We start from the raw sequence: 16,150 nt of genomic DNA, 5'->3' as shown, positions 1-16,150 counted from the left end.
GGCAAGGACAGGATCTTCTATTGGGAGGCGAATATCTCTTTTCGGATGCAACCGTCGATCCCTCACAGTGACGAATTAACACAGATAATGCGTCGCTATGAAATACTATATATTCTATGCGTTCTCATTCTAAATCGAGGAACGTTTCTATGGCAACGACCGGATCTTCTATTGGCAGGCGAGTATCTCCTTTTGGATGCACTATTCCTTCTTTATTGCATCCGTCGGTCCCTCACAATGACGAATTAACACAGAAATTGCGTCGCTCTGAAATACTATAATTTCTATGCCTTCTCTTTCTAAATCGAGGAACGTTTCTATGTCAACGACAGGATCTTATAGTGGGAGGCGAGTATCTCTTTTCGGATGCACTATTCCATCTTTATTGCATCCGTCGATTCCTCACAATGGCGAATTAACACAAAAATTGCTTCGCTATGAAATACTATAGGTTCTATGACTTCTCTTTCTAAATCGAGGAACGTGTCAATGGCAACGACAGGATCTTCTATTGGGAGGAGAGTATCTGTTTTCGGATGCACAATTATATGTTTATTGTATCCGTCGATCCCTCACAATGACGAATTAACACAGAAATTGCATCGCTATGAAATAGTATAGGTTCTATGCCTTCTCTTTCTAAATCGAGGAACGTTTCTATGGCAACGACAGGATCTTCTATTGAGAGGCGAGTATCTCTTTTCGGATGCACTATTCCTTTTTTATTGCATCCGTCGATCCCTCAGAATGACGAATTAACTCAGAAATTGCGTCGCTATGAAGTACTATATGTTCTATGCTTTCTCTTTCTAAATGGAGGAACGTATCTATGGCAACGACAGGATCTTCTATTGGGAGGCGAGTATCTCTTTTCGGATGCACTATTCCTTTTTTATTGCATCCGTGGATCCCTCACAATGACGAATTAACACAGAAATTGCGTCGCTATGAAATAGTATAGGTTCTATGCATTCTCTTTCTAAATCGAGAAACGTTTCAATGGCAAGGACAGGTTCTTATACTGGGAGGCGAGTATCTCTTTTCGGATGCACTGTTCCTTCTTTATTGCATCCGTCGACCCCGCACTATTGCGAATTAACAAAGAAATAGCGTCGCTATGAAATACTATAGGTTCGATGACTTCTTTCTAAATCGAGAAACGTTTCTATGGCAACGAACGGATCTTCTATTGGGAGGCGAGTATCCCTTTTCCGATGCACTATTCCATCATTATTGCATCAGTCTATCCTTCCCAATGACCAATTAACACTGAAATTGGTTCGCTATGAAATACTATAGGTTCTATGCCTTCTCTTTCTAAATCGAGGAAAGTTCCTATGGCAACGAAAGGATCTTCTATTGGGAAACTAGTATCTCCTTTTGGATGCACTACCCCTCCTTTATTGCATCCGTCGATCCCTCACTATGACGAATTAACCCAGAAATTGCGTCGCTATGTAATACTATAGGTTCTATACCTTCTCTTTCTAAATCGAGGAACGTTTCTATGGCAACGACTGGATCTTCTATTGGGAGGCGAGTATCTCTTTTCGGATGCACTATTCCTTCTTTATTGCTTCCGTCCATCCCTCACAAGGACGAATTAACACAGAAATTGCGTCGCTATGAAATACTATAGGTTCTATGACTTCTCATTCTAAATCTAGGAACATTTCTATGTCAACGACAGGATCTTCTATTGGGAGGCGAGTATCTCTTTTCAGATGCACTATTCCTTCTTTATTACATCCGTCGATCCCTCAGAATGACTAATTAACACAGAAATTGCGTCGCTATGAAATTCTATAGGTTGAATGCCTTTACTTTCTAAGTCGAGTAACGTTTCTATGGCAACGACAGGATCTTCTATTGGGAGGCGAGTATCTCTTTTCGGATGCACTATTCCTTCTTTATTGCATCTGTCGACACCACACAATGACGAATTAACACAGAAATTGCATCGCTATGAAATAGTATAGGTTCTATGCCTTCTCTTTCTAAATCGAGGAACGTTTCTATGGCAACGACAGGAGCTTCTATTGGGAGGCGAGTATCTCTTTTTGGATGCACTATTCCTTTTTTATTGCATCCGCCGAGCCCTCAGAATGACGAATTAACTCAGAAATTGCGTCGCTATGAAATACTATATGTTCTATGCCTTCTGTTTCTAAATCGATGAACGTTTCTATGGCAACGACAGGATCTTATATTGGGAGGCCAGTATCTCTTTTCGGATGCACTGATCCTTCTTTATTGCATCCGTCGATCCCTCACAATGACGAATTATCACAGAAATTGTGTCCCTATGAAACACCATAGGTTTTATACCTTCCCTTTCTAAATCGAGGAACGTGTGTATCGCAACGACAGGATCTATAATTCGGAGGCGAGTATCTGGTTTCGGATGCACTATTCTTTCTTTATTGCATCCGTTGATCCCACACAATGACGAATTAACACAGAAATAGCGTCGCTATGAAATACAATAGGTTATATGCCTTCTCTTTCTAAATCGAGGAACGTTTCTATGGCAGCGACAGGATCTTCTATTGGGAGGCGAATATCTCTTTTCGGATGCACTATTCCTTCTTTATTGCATCTGTCGACACCTCACAATGACGAATTAACACGGAAATTGCGTCGCTATGAAATACTATAGGTTCTATGCCTTCTGTTTCTAAGTCGAGGGACGTTTCTATGGCAACGTCAGGATCTTATATTGGGGGGCGAGTATCTTTTTTCGGATGCACTATTCCTTCTTTATTGCATCCGTCGATCCCTCACAATTACGAGTTAACACATAAATTGCTTCGCTATGAATTACTGTAGGTACTATGCCATCTCTTTCTAAATGGAAGAACGTTTCTATGGCAACGACAGGACCTTCTATTGGGAGGCGAGTATCACTTTTCGGATGCACTATTCCTTCTTTATTGCATCCGTCGATCCCTCACAATGACGAATTAACACAGAAATTGCGTCGCTATGAAATAGTATAGGTTCTATGCATTCTCTTTCTAAATCGAGAAACGTATCAATGCCAAGGACAGGATCTTATATTGGGAGGCGAGTATCTCATATCGGATGCACTGTTCCGTCTTAATTGCATCCGTCAATCCCTCACAATGACGAATTAGCATAGAAATTGCGTCGCTATGAAATACTTTAGGTTCTATGACTTCTCTTTCTAAATCGAGAAACGTTTCTATGGCAACGAACTTATCTTCTATTGGGAGGCGAGTATCCTTTTTCCGAAGCACTATTCCATCATTATTGCATCAGTCTATCCCTCCCAATGACCAATTAACACAGAAATTGGGTCGCTATGAAATACTATAGTCTCTATGCCTTCTCTTTCTAAATCGAGGAAAGTTTCTATGACAACGAAAGGATCTTCTATTGGGACCCGAGTATCTCGTTTTGGATGCACTATTCCTTCTCTATTGCATCCGTCGAACCCTCGCAATGACGAATTAACACAGAAATTGCGTCGCTATGAAGTACTATATGTTCTATGCCTTCTCTTTCTAAATGGAGGAACGTATCTATGGCAACGACAGGATCTTCTATTGGGAGGCGATTATCTCTTTTCGGATGCACTATTCCTTCTTTAATGCATCCGTCGATCCCTCACAATGACGAATTAACACAGGAAAATCGTCGCTATGATATGCTTTAGGTTCTATGAGTTCTCTTTCTAAATCGAGGACCTTTTCTATGGCAACGACTGGATCTTCTATTGGGCGGCGTGTAACTCTTTTTGGATGCACTATTTCTTCTCTATTGCATCCGTCGATCCCTCACAATGACGAATTAACACAGAAATTGCGTCGCTATGAAATACTATAGATTCTATGTCTTCTCTTCCTAAATCGAGGAACGTTTCTATGGCAACGACTGGATCGTCTATTGGGAGGCGAGTATCTCTTTTCAGATGTACTATTCCTTCTTTATTGCATCCATCGATCCCTCACAATGACGAATTAACAAAGAAACTTCGTCGCTATGGAATACTATAGGTTCTATACCTTCTCTTTCTAAATCGAGGAACGTTTCTATGGCAAGGACAGGATCTTCTATTGGGAGGCGAATATCTCTTTTCGGATGCACTATTCCTTCTTTATTGCAACCGTCGATCCCTCACAGTGACGAATTAACACAGATATTGCGTCGCTATGAAATACTATATATTCTATGCGTTCTCATTCTAAATCGAGGAACGTTTCTATGGCAACGACCGGATCTTCTATTGGGAGGCGAGTATCTCCTTTTGGATGCACTATTCCTTCTTTATTGCAACGGTCGGTCCCTCACAATGACGATTTAACACAGAAATTGCGTCGCTCTGAAATACTATAATTTCTATGTCTTCTCTTTCTAAATCGAGGAACGTTTCTATGTCAACGACAGGATCTTATAGTGGGAGGCGAGTATCTCTTTTCGGATGCACTATTCCATCTTTATTGCATCCGTCGATTCCTCACAATGGCGAATTAACACAAAAATTGCTTCGCTATGAAATACTATAGGTTCTATGACTTCTCATTCTAAATCTAGGAACATTTCTATGTCAACGACAGGATCTTCTATTGGGAGGCGAGTATCTCTTTTCAGATGCACTATTCCTTCTTTATTACATCCGTCGATCCCTCAGAATGACTAATTAACACAGAAATTGCGTCGCTATGAAATTCTATAGGTTAAATGCCTTTACTTTCTAAGTCGAGTAACGTTTCTATGGCAACGACAGGATCTTCTATTGGGAGGCGAGTATCTCTTTTCGGATGCACTATTCCTTCTTTATTGCATCTGTCGACACCACACAATGACGAATTAACACAGAAATTGCATCGCTATGAAATAGTATAGGTTCTATGCCTTCTCTTTCTAAATCGAGGAACGTTTCTATGGCAACGACAGGAGCTTCTATTGGGAGGCGAGTATCTCTTTTTGGATGCACTATTCCTTTTTTATTGCATCCGCCGAGCCCTCAGAATGACGAATTAACTCAGAAATTGCGTCGCTATGAAATACTATATGTTCTATGCCTTCTGTTTCTAAATCGATGAACGTTTCTATGGCAACGACAGGATCTTATATTGGGAGGCCAGTATCTCTTTTCGGATGCACTGATCCTTCTTTATTGCATCCGTCGATCCCTCACAATGACGAATTATCACAGAAATTGTGTCCCTATGAAACACCATAGGTTTTATACCTTCCCTTTCTAAATCGAGGAACGTGTGTATCGCAACGACAGGATCTATAATTCGGAGGCGAGTATCTGGTTTCGGATGCACTATTCTTTCTTTATTGCATCCGTTGATCCCACACAATGACGAATTAACACAGAAATAGCGTCGCTATGAAATACAATAGGTTATATGCCTTCTCTTTCTAAATCGAGGAACGTTTCTATGGCAGCGACAGGATCTTCTATTGGGAGGCGAATATCTCTTTTCGGATGCACTATTCCTTCTTTATTGCATCTGTCGAAACCTCACAATGACGAATTAACACGGAAATTGCGTCGCTATGAAATACTATAGGTTCTATGCCTTCTGTTTCTAAGTCGAGGGACGTTTCTATGGCAACGTCAGGATCTTATATTGGGGGGCGAGTATCTTTTTTCGGATGCACTATTCCTTCTTTATTGCATCCGTCGATCCCTCACAATTACGAGTTAACACATAAATTGCTTCGCTATGAATTACTGTAGGTACTATGCCATCTCTTTCTAAATGGAAGAACGTTTCTATGGCAACGACAGGACCTTCTATTGGGAGGCGAGTATCACTTTTCGGATGCACTATTCCTTCTTTATTGCATCCGTCGATCCCTCACAATGACGAATTAACACAGAAATTGCGTCGCTATGAAATAGTATAGGTTCTATGCATTCTCTTTCTAAATCGAGAAACGTATCAATGCCAAGGACAGGATCTTATATTGGGAGGCGAGTATCTCATATCGGATGCACTGTTCCGTCTTAATTGCATCCGTCGATCCCTCACAATGACGAATTAGCATAGAAATTGCGTCGCTATGAAATACTATAGGTTCTATGACTTCTCTTTCTAAATCGAGAAACGTTTCTATGGCAACGAACTTATCTTCTATTGGGAGGCGAGTATCCTTTTTCCGAAGCACTATTCCATCATTATTGCATCAGTCTATCCCTCCCAATGACCAATTAACACAGAAATTGGGTCGCTATGAAATACTATAGTCTCTATGCCTTCTCTTTCTAAATCGAGGAAAGTTTCTATGACAACGAAAGGATCTTCTATTGGGACCCGAGTATCTCGTTTTGGATGCACTATTCCTTCTCTATTGCATCCGTCGAACCCTCGCAATGACGAATTAACACAGAAATTGCGTCGCTATGAAGTACTATATGTTCTATGCCTTCTCTTTCTAAATGGAGGAACGTATCTATGGCAACGACAGGATCTTCTATTGGGAGGCGATTATCTCTTTTCGGATGCACTATTCCTTCTTTAATGCATCCGTCGATCCCTCACAATGACGAATTAACACAGGAAAATCGTCGCTATGATATGCTTTAGGTTCTATGAGTTCTCTTTCTAAATCGAGGACCTTTTCTATGGCAACGACTGGATCTTCTATTGGGCGGCGTGTAACTCTTTTTGGATGCACTATTTCTTCTCTATTGCATCCGTCGATCCCTCACAATGACGAATTAACACAGAAATTGCGTCGCTATGAAATACTATAGATTCTATGTCTTCTCTTCCTAAATCGAGGAACGTTTCTATGGCAACGACTGGATCGTCTATTGGGAGGCGAGTATCTCTTTTCAGATGTACTATTCCTTCTTTATTGCATCCATCGATCCCTCACAATGACGAATTAACAAAGAAACTTCGTCGCTATGGAATACTATAGGTTCTATACCTTCTCTTTCTAAATCGAGGAACGTTTCTATGGCAAGGACAGGATCTTCTATTGGGAGGCGAATATCTCTTTTCGGATGCACTATTCCTTCTTTATTGCAACCGTCGATCCCTCACAGTGACGAATTAACACAGATATTGCGTCGCTATGAAATACTATATATTCTATGCGTTCTCATTCTAAATCGAGGAACGTTTCTATGGCAACGACCGGATCTTCTATTGGGAGGCGAGTATCTCCTTTTGGATGCACTATTCCTTCTTTATTGCAACGGTCGGTCCCTCACAATGACGATTTAACACAGAAATTGCGTCGCTCTGAAATACTATAATTTCTATGTCTTCTCTTTCTAAATCGAGGAACGTTTCTATGTCAACGACAGGATCTTATAGTGGGAGGCGAGTATCTCTTTTCGGATGCACTATTCCATCTTTATTGCATCCGTCGATTCCTCACAATGGCGAATTAACACAAAAATTGCTTCGCTATGAAATACTATAGGTTCTATGACTTCTCTTTCTAAATCGAGGAACGTGTCAATGGCAACGACAGGATCTTCTATTGGGAGGCGAGTATCTGTTTTCGGATGCACAATTATATGTTTATTGTATCCGTCGATCCCTCACAATGACGAATTAACACAGAAATTGCATCGCTATGAAATAGTATAGGTTCTATGCATTCTCTTTCTAAATCGAGAAAAGTTTCAATGGCAAGGACAGGTTCTTATACTGGGAGGCGAGTATCTCTTTTCGGATGCACTGTTCCTTCTTTATTGCATCCGTCGACCCCGCACTATTGCGAATTAACAAAGAAATAGCGTCGCTATGAAATACTATAGGTTCGATGACTTCTTTCTAAATCGAGTAACGTATCTATGGCAACGAACGGATCTTCTATTGGGAGGCGAGTATCCCTTTTCCGATGCACTATTCCATCATTATTGCATCAGTCTATCCTTCCCAATGAACAATTAACACTGAAATTGGTTCGCTATGAAATACTATAGGTTCTATGCCTTCTCTTTCTAAATCGAGGAAAGTTCCTATGGCAACGAAAGGATCTTCTATTGGGAAACTAGTATCTCCTTTTGGATGCACTATCCCTCCTTTATTGCATCCGTCGATCCCTCACAATGACGAATTAACACAGAAATTGCGACGCTATGAAATACTATAGGTTCTATACCTTCTCTTTCTAAATCGAGGAACGTTTCTATGGCAACGACTGGATCTTCTATTGGGAGGCGAGTATCTCTTTTCGGATGCACTATTCCTTCTTTATTGCTTCCGTCCATCCCTCACAAGGACGAATTAACACAGAAATTGCGTCGCTATGAAATACTATAGGTTCTATGACTTCTCATTCTAAATCTAGGAACATTTCTATATCAACGACAGGATCTTCTATTGGGAGGCGAGTATCTCTTTTCAGATGCACTTTTCCTTCTTTATTACATCCGTCGATCCCTCAGAATGACTAATTAACACAGAAATTACGTCGCTATGAAATACTATAGGTTAAATGCCTTTACATTCTAAGTCGAGTAACGTTTCTATGGCAACGACAGGATCTTCTATTGGGAGGCGAGTATCTCTTTTCGGATGCACTATTCCTTCTTTATTGCATCTGTCGACACCGCACAATGACGAATTAACACAGAAATTGCATCGCTATTAAATAGTATAGGTTCTATGCCTTCTCTTTCTAAATCGAGGAACGTTTCTATGGCAACGACTGGATCTTCTATTGGGAGGCGAGTATCTCTTTTCGGATGCACTATTCCTTCTTTATTGCTTCCGTCCATCCCTCACAATGACGAATTAACACAGAAATTGCGTCGCTATGAAATACTATAGGTTCTATGACTTCTCATTCTAAATCTAGGAACATTTCTATATCAACGACAGGATCTTATATTGGGAGGCCAGTATCTCTTTTCGGATGCACTGATCCTTCTTTATTGCATCCGTCGATCCCTCACAATTACGAGTTAACACATAAATTGCTTCGCTATGAATTACTATAGGTACTATGCCTTCTCTTTCTAAATGGAGGAACGTTTCTATGGCAACGACAGGACCTTCTATTGGGAGGCGAGTATCTCTTTTCGGATGCACTATTCCTTCTTTATTGCATCCGTCGATCCCTCACAATGACGAATTAACACAGAAATTGCGTCGCTATGAAATAGTTTAGGTTCTATGCATTCACTTTCTATATCGAGAAACGTATCAATGCCAAGGACAGGATCTTATATTGGGAGGCGAGTATCTCTTTTCGGATGCACTGTTCCTTCTTAATTGCATCCGTCGATCCCTCACAATGACGAATTATCACACAAATTGCGTCTCTTTGAATTACTATAGGTTCTATGCCTTCTCTTTCTAAATGGAGGAACGTTTCTATGGCAAGGACAGGATCTTCTATTGGGAGGCGAGTATCTCTTTTCGGATGAACTATTCCTTCTTTATTGCATCCGTCGATCCCTCACAATGACGAATTATCACACAAATTGCGTCTCTTTGAATTACTATAGGTCTATGCCTTCTCTTTCTAAATGGAGGAACGTTTCTATGGCAACGACAGGATCTTATATCGGGTTGCGAGCATGACTTTTCGTATGCACTATTCCCTATTTAATGCCTCCGTCGATCCCTCACAATGACGAATTAACACAGAAATTGCGTCGCTATGAAATACTATAGGTTCTATGACTTCTCTTTCTAAATCAAGGAACGTTTCTATGGGAACGACAGGATCTTCTATTGGGAGGCGATTATCTCTTTTCGGATGCACTATTCCTTCTTTAATGCATCCGTCGATCCCTCACAATGGCGAATTAACACAGAAATTGCGTCGCTATGAAGTACGCTAGGCTCTATGCCTTCTCTTTCTTAATCGACGAACGTTTCTATGGCAACGACAGGATCTTTTATTGGGAGGCGAGTATCTCTTTTCGGATGCACTATTCCATCATTATTGCGTCCGTCGATCCCTCAGAATGACGAATTAACACAGAAATTGCGTCGCTATGAGATATTATATGTTCTATGTCTTCTCTTCCTAAATCGAGGAACGTTTCTATGGCAACGACTGGATCGTCTATTGGGAGGCGAGTATCTCTTTTCGGATGTACTATTTCATCTTTATTGCATCCGTTGATCCCTCACAATGACGAATTAACACAGAATTGCGTCGCTATGAAATACTATAGATTCTAAGCCTTCTCTTCCTAAATCGAGCAACGATTCTATTGCAACGACATGTTCTTCTATTGGGAGGCGAGTATCTCTTTTCAGATGCACAATTCCTTTTTTATAGCATCCGTCGATCCCTCACAATGACGAATTAACACAGAAATTGCGTGGCAATCAAATACTATAGGTTCTAAGACTTCACTTTCTAAATCGAGGAACGTTTCTATGGCAACGACAGGATCTTACATTGGGAGGCGAGCATGTCTTTTCGGATGCACTATTCCTTCTTAATTGCATCCGTCGATCCCTCACATTGACGAATTAACACAGGAATATTGTCGCTATGGAATACTATAGGTTCCATACCTTCTCTTTCCAAATCGAGGTACGTTTGTATGGCAAGGACAGGATCTTCTATCGGGAGGCGAGTAACTCTTTTCGGGTGCACTATTCCTTCTTTATTGCATCCGTCGATCCCTCACAATGACGAATTAGCACACAAATTGCGTCTCTTTGAATTACTATAGGTTCTATGCCTTGTCTTTCTAAATCGAGGAACGTTTCTATGGCAACGACAGGATCTTAATTGGGTTGCGAGCATGACTTTTCGTATGCACTCTTTCTTATTTATTGCCTCCGTCGATCCCTCACAATGACGAATTAACACAGAAATTGCGTCGCTATGAAATACTATAGGTCCTATGCCTTCTCTTTCTAAATCGAGGAACGTTTCTATGGCAACGACAGGATATTCTATTGGGAGGCGATTATCTCTTTTCGGATGCACTATTCCTTCTTTAATGCATCCGTCGATCCCTCACAATGGCGAATTAACACAGAAATTGCGTCGCTATGAAATACGCTAGGCTCTATGCCTTCTCTTTCTAAATCGAGGAACATTTCTATGGCAACGACAGGATCTTGTATTGGGAGGCGAGTATCTCTTTTCGGATGCACTATTCCATCATTATTGCATCCGTCGATCCCTCACAATGACGAATTAACACAGAAATTGCGTCGCTATGAGATAGTATAGTTTCTACGCCTTCTCTTTCTAAGTCAAGGAACGTTTCTATGGCAACGACAGGATCTTCTATTGGGAGGCGAGTATCTCTTTTCGGATGCACTATTCCTCCTTTATTGCATCCGTCGATCACTCACAATGACGAATTAACACAGAAATTGCGTCGCTATGAAATACAATAGGTTCTATGTCTTCTCTTTCTAAATCAAGGAACGTCTATATGGCAACGACAGGATCTTCATTTGGGAGGCGAATACCTTTTCTCGGATGCGCTATTCCTTCATCATTGCATCCGACGATCCCTCACGATGACGAATTAACACAGGAAATTCGTCGCTATGATATACTATAGGTTCTATGCGTTCTCTTTCTAAATCGAGGAACAATTCTATGGCAACGACTGGATCTTCTATTGGGAGGCGTGTATCTCTTTTCGGATACACTATTTCTTCTTTATTGCATCCGTCGATTCCTCAAAATGACGAATTAACACAGAAATTGCGTCGCTATGAAATACTATAGATTCTATGTCTTCTCTTCCTAAATCGAGGAACGTTCCTATGGCAACGATTGGATCGTCTATTGGGAGGCGAGTATTTCTTTTCGGATGTACTATTCCTTCTTTATTGCATCCATCGATGTCTCACAAATACGAAATAGCAAAGAAACTTCGTCGCTATGGAATACTAAAAGTTCTATACCTTTTCTTTCTAAATCGAGGAACGTGTCTATGGCAAGAACAGGATCTTCTATTGGGAGGCGAATATCTCTTTTCGGATGCACTATTCCTTCTTTATTGCATCCGTCCATCCCTCACAATGACGAATTAACACTGAAATTGCGTCGCTATGAAATACTATAGGTTCTATGACTTCTCTTTCTAAATCTAGGAACATTCCTATGTCAACGACAGGATCTTCTATTGGGAGGACAGTATCTCTTTTCAGATGCACTATTTCTTCTTAATTGCATCCGTCGATCCCTCACAATTACGAATTAGCACACAAATTGCGACTCTTTGAATTACTATAGGTTCTATGCCTTCTCTTTCTAAATCGAGGAACGTTTCTATGGCAACGACAGGATCTTATATTGGGTTTCGAGCATGACTTTTCGTATGCACTCTTTCTTATTTATTGCCTCCGTCGATCCCTCACAATGACGAATTAACACAGAAATTGCGTCGCTCTGAAATACTATAATTCCTATGCCTTCTCTTTTATAAATCGAGGAACGTTTCAATGGCAACGACTGGATCTTCTATTGGGACCCGTGTATCTCCCTTTGGATGCACTATTCCTTCTTTATTGCATCCGACGATCCGTCACAATGACGAATTAACACAAAAAATGCGGCGCTATGAAATATTATAGGTTCTATGCCTTCTCTTTCTAAATCGAGGAACATTTCTATGGCAACGACAGGATCTTATAATGGTAGGCGAGTATCTGTTTTCGGATGCACTATTTCTTCTATATTGCATCTGTCGATCCCTCACAATGACGAATTAACACAGAAATTGCGTCGCTATGAAATACTATAGGTTCTATGCCTTCTCTTTCTAAATCGAGGAACGTTTCTATGTCAACGACAGGATCTTATAGTGGGAGGCGAGTATCTCTTTTCGGATGCCCTATTCCATCTTTATTGCATCCGTCGATTCCTCACAATGTCGAATTATCACAATAATTGCTTTGCTATGAAATACTATAGGTTCGATGACTTTTCTTTCTAAATCGAGGAACGTTTCTATGGCAACGAACGGATCTTCTATTGGGAGACGGGTATCCCTTTTCCGATGCACTATTCCATCATTATTGCATCAGTCTATCCTACCCAATGACCAATTAACACAGAAATTGGGTCGCTATGAAATACTATAGGTTCTATGCCTTCTCTTTCTAAATCGAGGGAAGTTTCTATGGCAACGAAAGGATCTTCTATTGGGAAACGAGTATCTCCTTTTGGATGCACTATGCCTCCTTTATTGCATCCGTCGATTCCTCACAAGGACGAATTAACACAGATATTGCGTCGCTATGAAATACTACAGGTTCTATGACTTCTCATTCTAAATCTAGGAACATTTCTATGTCAACAACAGGATCTTCTATTGGGAGGCGAGTATCTCTTTTCAGATGCACTATTCCTTCTTTATTACATCCGTCGATCCCTCACAATGACTAATTAACACAGAAATTGCGTCGCTATGAAATACTATCGGTTCTATGCCTTCACTTTCTAAGTCAAGGAACGTTTCTATGGCAACGACAGGATCTTCTATTGGGAGGCGAGTATCTCTTTTCGGATGCACTATTCCTTCTTTATTGCATCTGTCGACACCGCACAATGACGAATTATCACAGAAATTGTGTCCCTATGAAACACCATAGGTTCTATGCCTTCTCTTTCTAAATCGAGGAACGTGTGTATGGCAACGACAGGATCTATAATTCGGAGGCGAGTATCTGTTTTCGGATGCAATATTCCTTCTTTATTGCATCCGTTGATCCCACACAATGACGAATTAACACATAAATTGCTTCGCTATGAATTACTATAGGTACTATGCCGTCTTTTTCTAAATGGAGGAACGTTTCTATGGCAACGACAGGACCTTCTATTGGGAGGCGAGTATCTCTTTTCGGATGCACTATTCCTTATTTATTGCATCCGTCGATCTCCCACAATGACGAATTAACACAGAAATTGCGTCGCTATGAAATAGTATAGGTTCTATGCATTCTCTTTCTAAATCGAGAAACGTTTCTATGGCAACGAACTTATCTTCTATTGGGAGGCGAGTATCCTTTTTCCGATGCACTATTCCATCATTATTGCATCAGTCTATCCCTCCCAATGACCAATTAACACAGAAATTCTGTCGCTATGAAATACTATAGTCTCTATGCCTTCTCTTTCTAAATCGAGGAAAGTTTCTATGGCAACGAAAGGATCTTCTATTGGGACCCGAGTATCTCCTTTTGGATGCACTATTCCTTCTTTATTGCATCCGTCGATCCCTCACAATGACGAATTAACACAGAAATTGCGACGCTATGAAATACTATAGGGTCTATGCCTTCTCTTTCTAAATCGAACAACGTGTCTATGGCAACGACTGGATCTTCTGTTGGGAGGCGAATATCTCTTTTCGGATGAGCTATTCCTTCTTTATTGCATCCTTCGATCCCTCACAATGACGAATTAACACAGAAATTGCTTCGCTATGAAATACTGTAGGTTCTATGCCTTCTCTTTCTAAGTCGATGAACGTTTCTATGGCAACGACTGGATCTTCTATTGGGAGGCGAGTATCTCTTTTCGGATGCACTATTCCTTTTTTATTGCATCCGCCGATCCCTCACAATGACGAATTAACACAGAAAATGCGTCACTATGAAACACAATAGGTTCTATGACTTCTCTTTCTAAATCGAGAAACGTTTCTATGGCAACGAACTTATCTTCTATTGGGAGGCGAGTATCCTTTTTCCGATGCACTATTCCATCATTATTGCATCAGTCTATCCCTCCCAATGACCAATTAACACAGAAATTCTGTCGCTATGAAATACTATAGTCTCTATGCCTTCTCTTTCTAAATAGAGGAAAGTTTCTATGGCAACGAAAGGATTTTCTATTGGGACCTGAGTATCTCCTTTTGGATGCACTATTCCTTCTTTATTGCATCCGTCGATCCCTCACAATGACGAATTAACACAGAAATTGCGACGCTATGAAATACTATAGGGTCTATGCCTTCTCTTTCTAAATCGAACAACGTGTCTATGGCAACGACTGGATCTTCTATTGGGAGGCGAATATCTCTTTTCGGATAAGCTATTCCTTCTTTATAGCATCCTTCGATCCCTCACAATGACGAATTAACACAGAAATTGCGTCGCTATGAAATACTATAGGTTCTATGCCTTCACTTTCTAAGTCGAGGAACGTTTCTATGGCAACGACAGGATCTACATTTCGGAGGCGAGTATCTCTTTTCGGATGCACTACTCCTTCTTTATTGCATCCGTCGATTCCTCAGAATGACGAGTTAACACATAAGTTGCTTCGCTATGAATTACTATAGGTACTATGCCTTCGCTTTCTAAATGGAGGTACGTTTCTATGGCAACGACAGGATCTTCTATTGGGAGGCGAGTATCTCTTTTCGGATGCACTATTCCTTCTTTATTGCATCCGTCGATCCCTCACAATGACGAACTAACACAGAAATTGCGTCGCTATGAAATAGTATAGGTTTTATGCATTCTCTTTCTAAATCGAGAAACGTTTCTATGGCAACGAACTTATCCTCTATTGGGAGGCGAGTATCCCTTTTCCGATGCACTATTCCTTCTTTATTGCATCCGTCGATCCCTCACAATGACGAATTATCACAGAAATTGCGTCGCTATGAAACACCATAGGTTCTATGCCTTCTCTTTCTAAATCGAGGAACGTTTGTATGGCAACGAGAGGATCTTCTATTGGGAGGCGAGTATCTTTTTTCGGATGCACTATTCCTTCTTTATTGTGTCCGTCGATCCCTCACATTGACGAATTAACACAGAAACTGCGTCGCTATGAAATACTATATGTTCAATGACTTCTCTTTCTAAATCGAGGAACGTTTCTATGGCAACGACAGGACCTTCTATTGGAAGCGAGTATCTCTTTTCGGATGCACTATTCCTTCTTTATTGCAACAATCGATCCATGAATATGACGAATTAACACAGAAATAGCGTCGCTATGAAATACTATATGTTCTATGAATACTCATTCTAAATCGAGGAACGTTCCTATGGCAACGACACGATCTTCAATTGGGAGGCGAGTATCTCTTTTCTGGTGCACTATTCCTTCTTTATTGCATCCGTAGATCCCACAGTATTGCGAATTCACTCAGAAATTGCGTCGCTAAGAAATACTATAGGTTCGATGACTTTTCTTTCTAAATCGAGAAAGGTTTCTATGGCAACGAACGGATCTTCTATTGGGA

Source organism: Schistocerca cancellata, chromosome 3 (assembly GCF_023864275.1).
Source record: "Schistocerca cancellata isolate TAMUIC-IGC-003103 chromosome 3, iqSchCanc2.1, whole genome shotgun sequence".
Classification (NCBI taxonomy): Eukaryota; Metazoa; Arthropoda; class Insecta; order Orthoptera; family Acrididae; genus Schistocerca; species Schistocerca cancellata.
Note: the sequence above shows the minus strand (reverse complement) of the source record.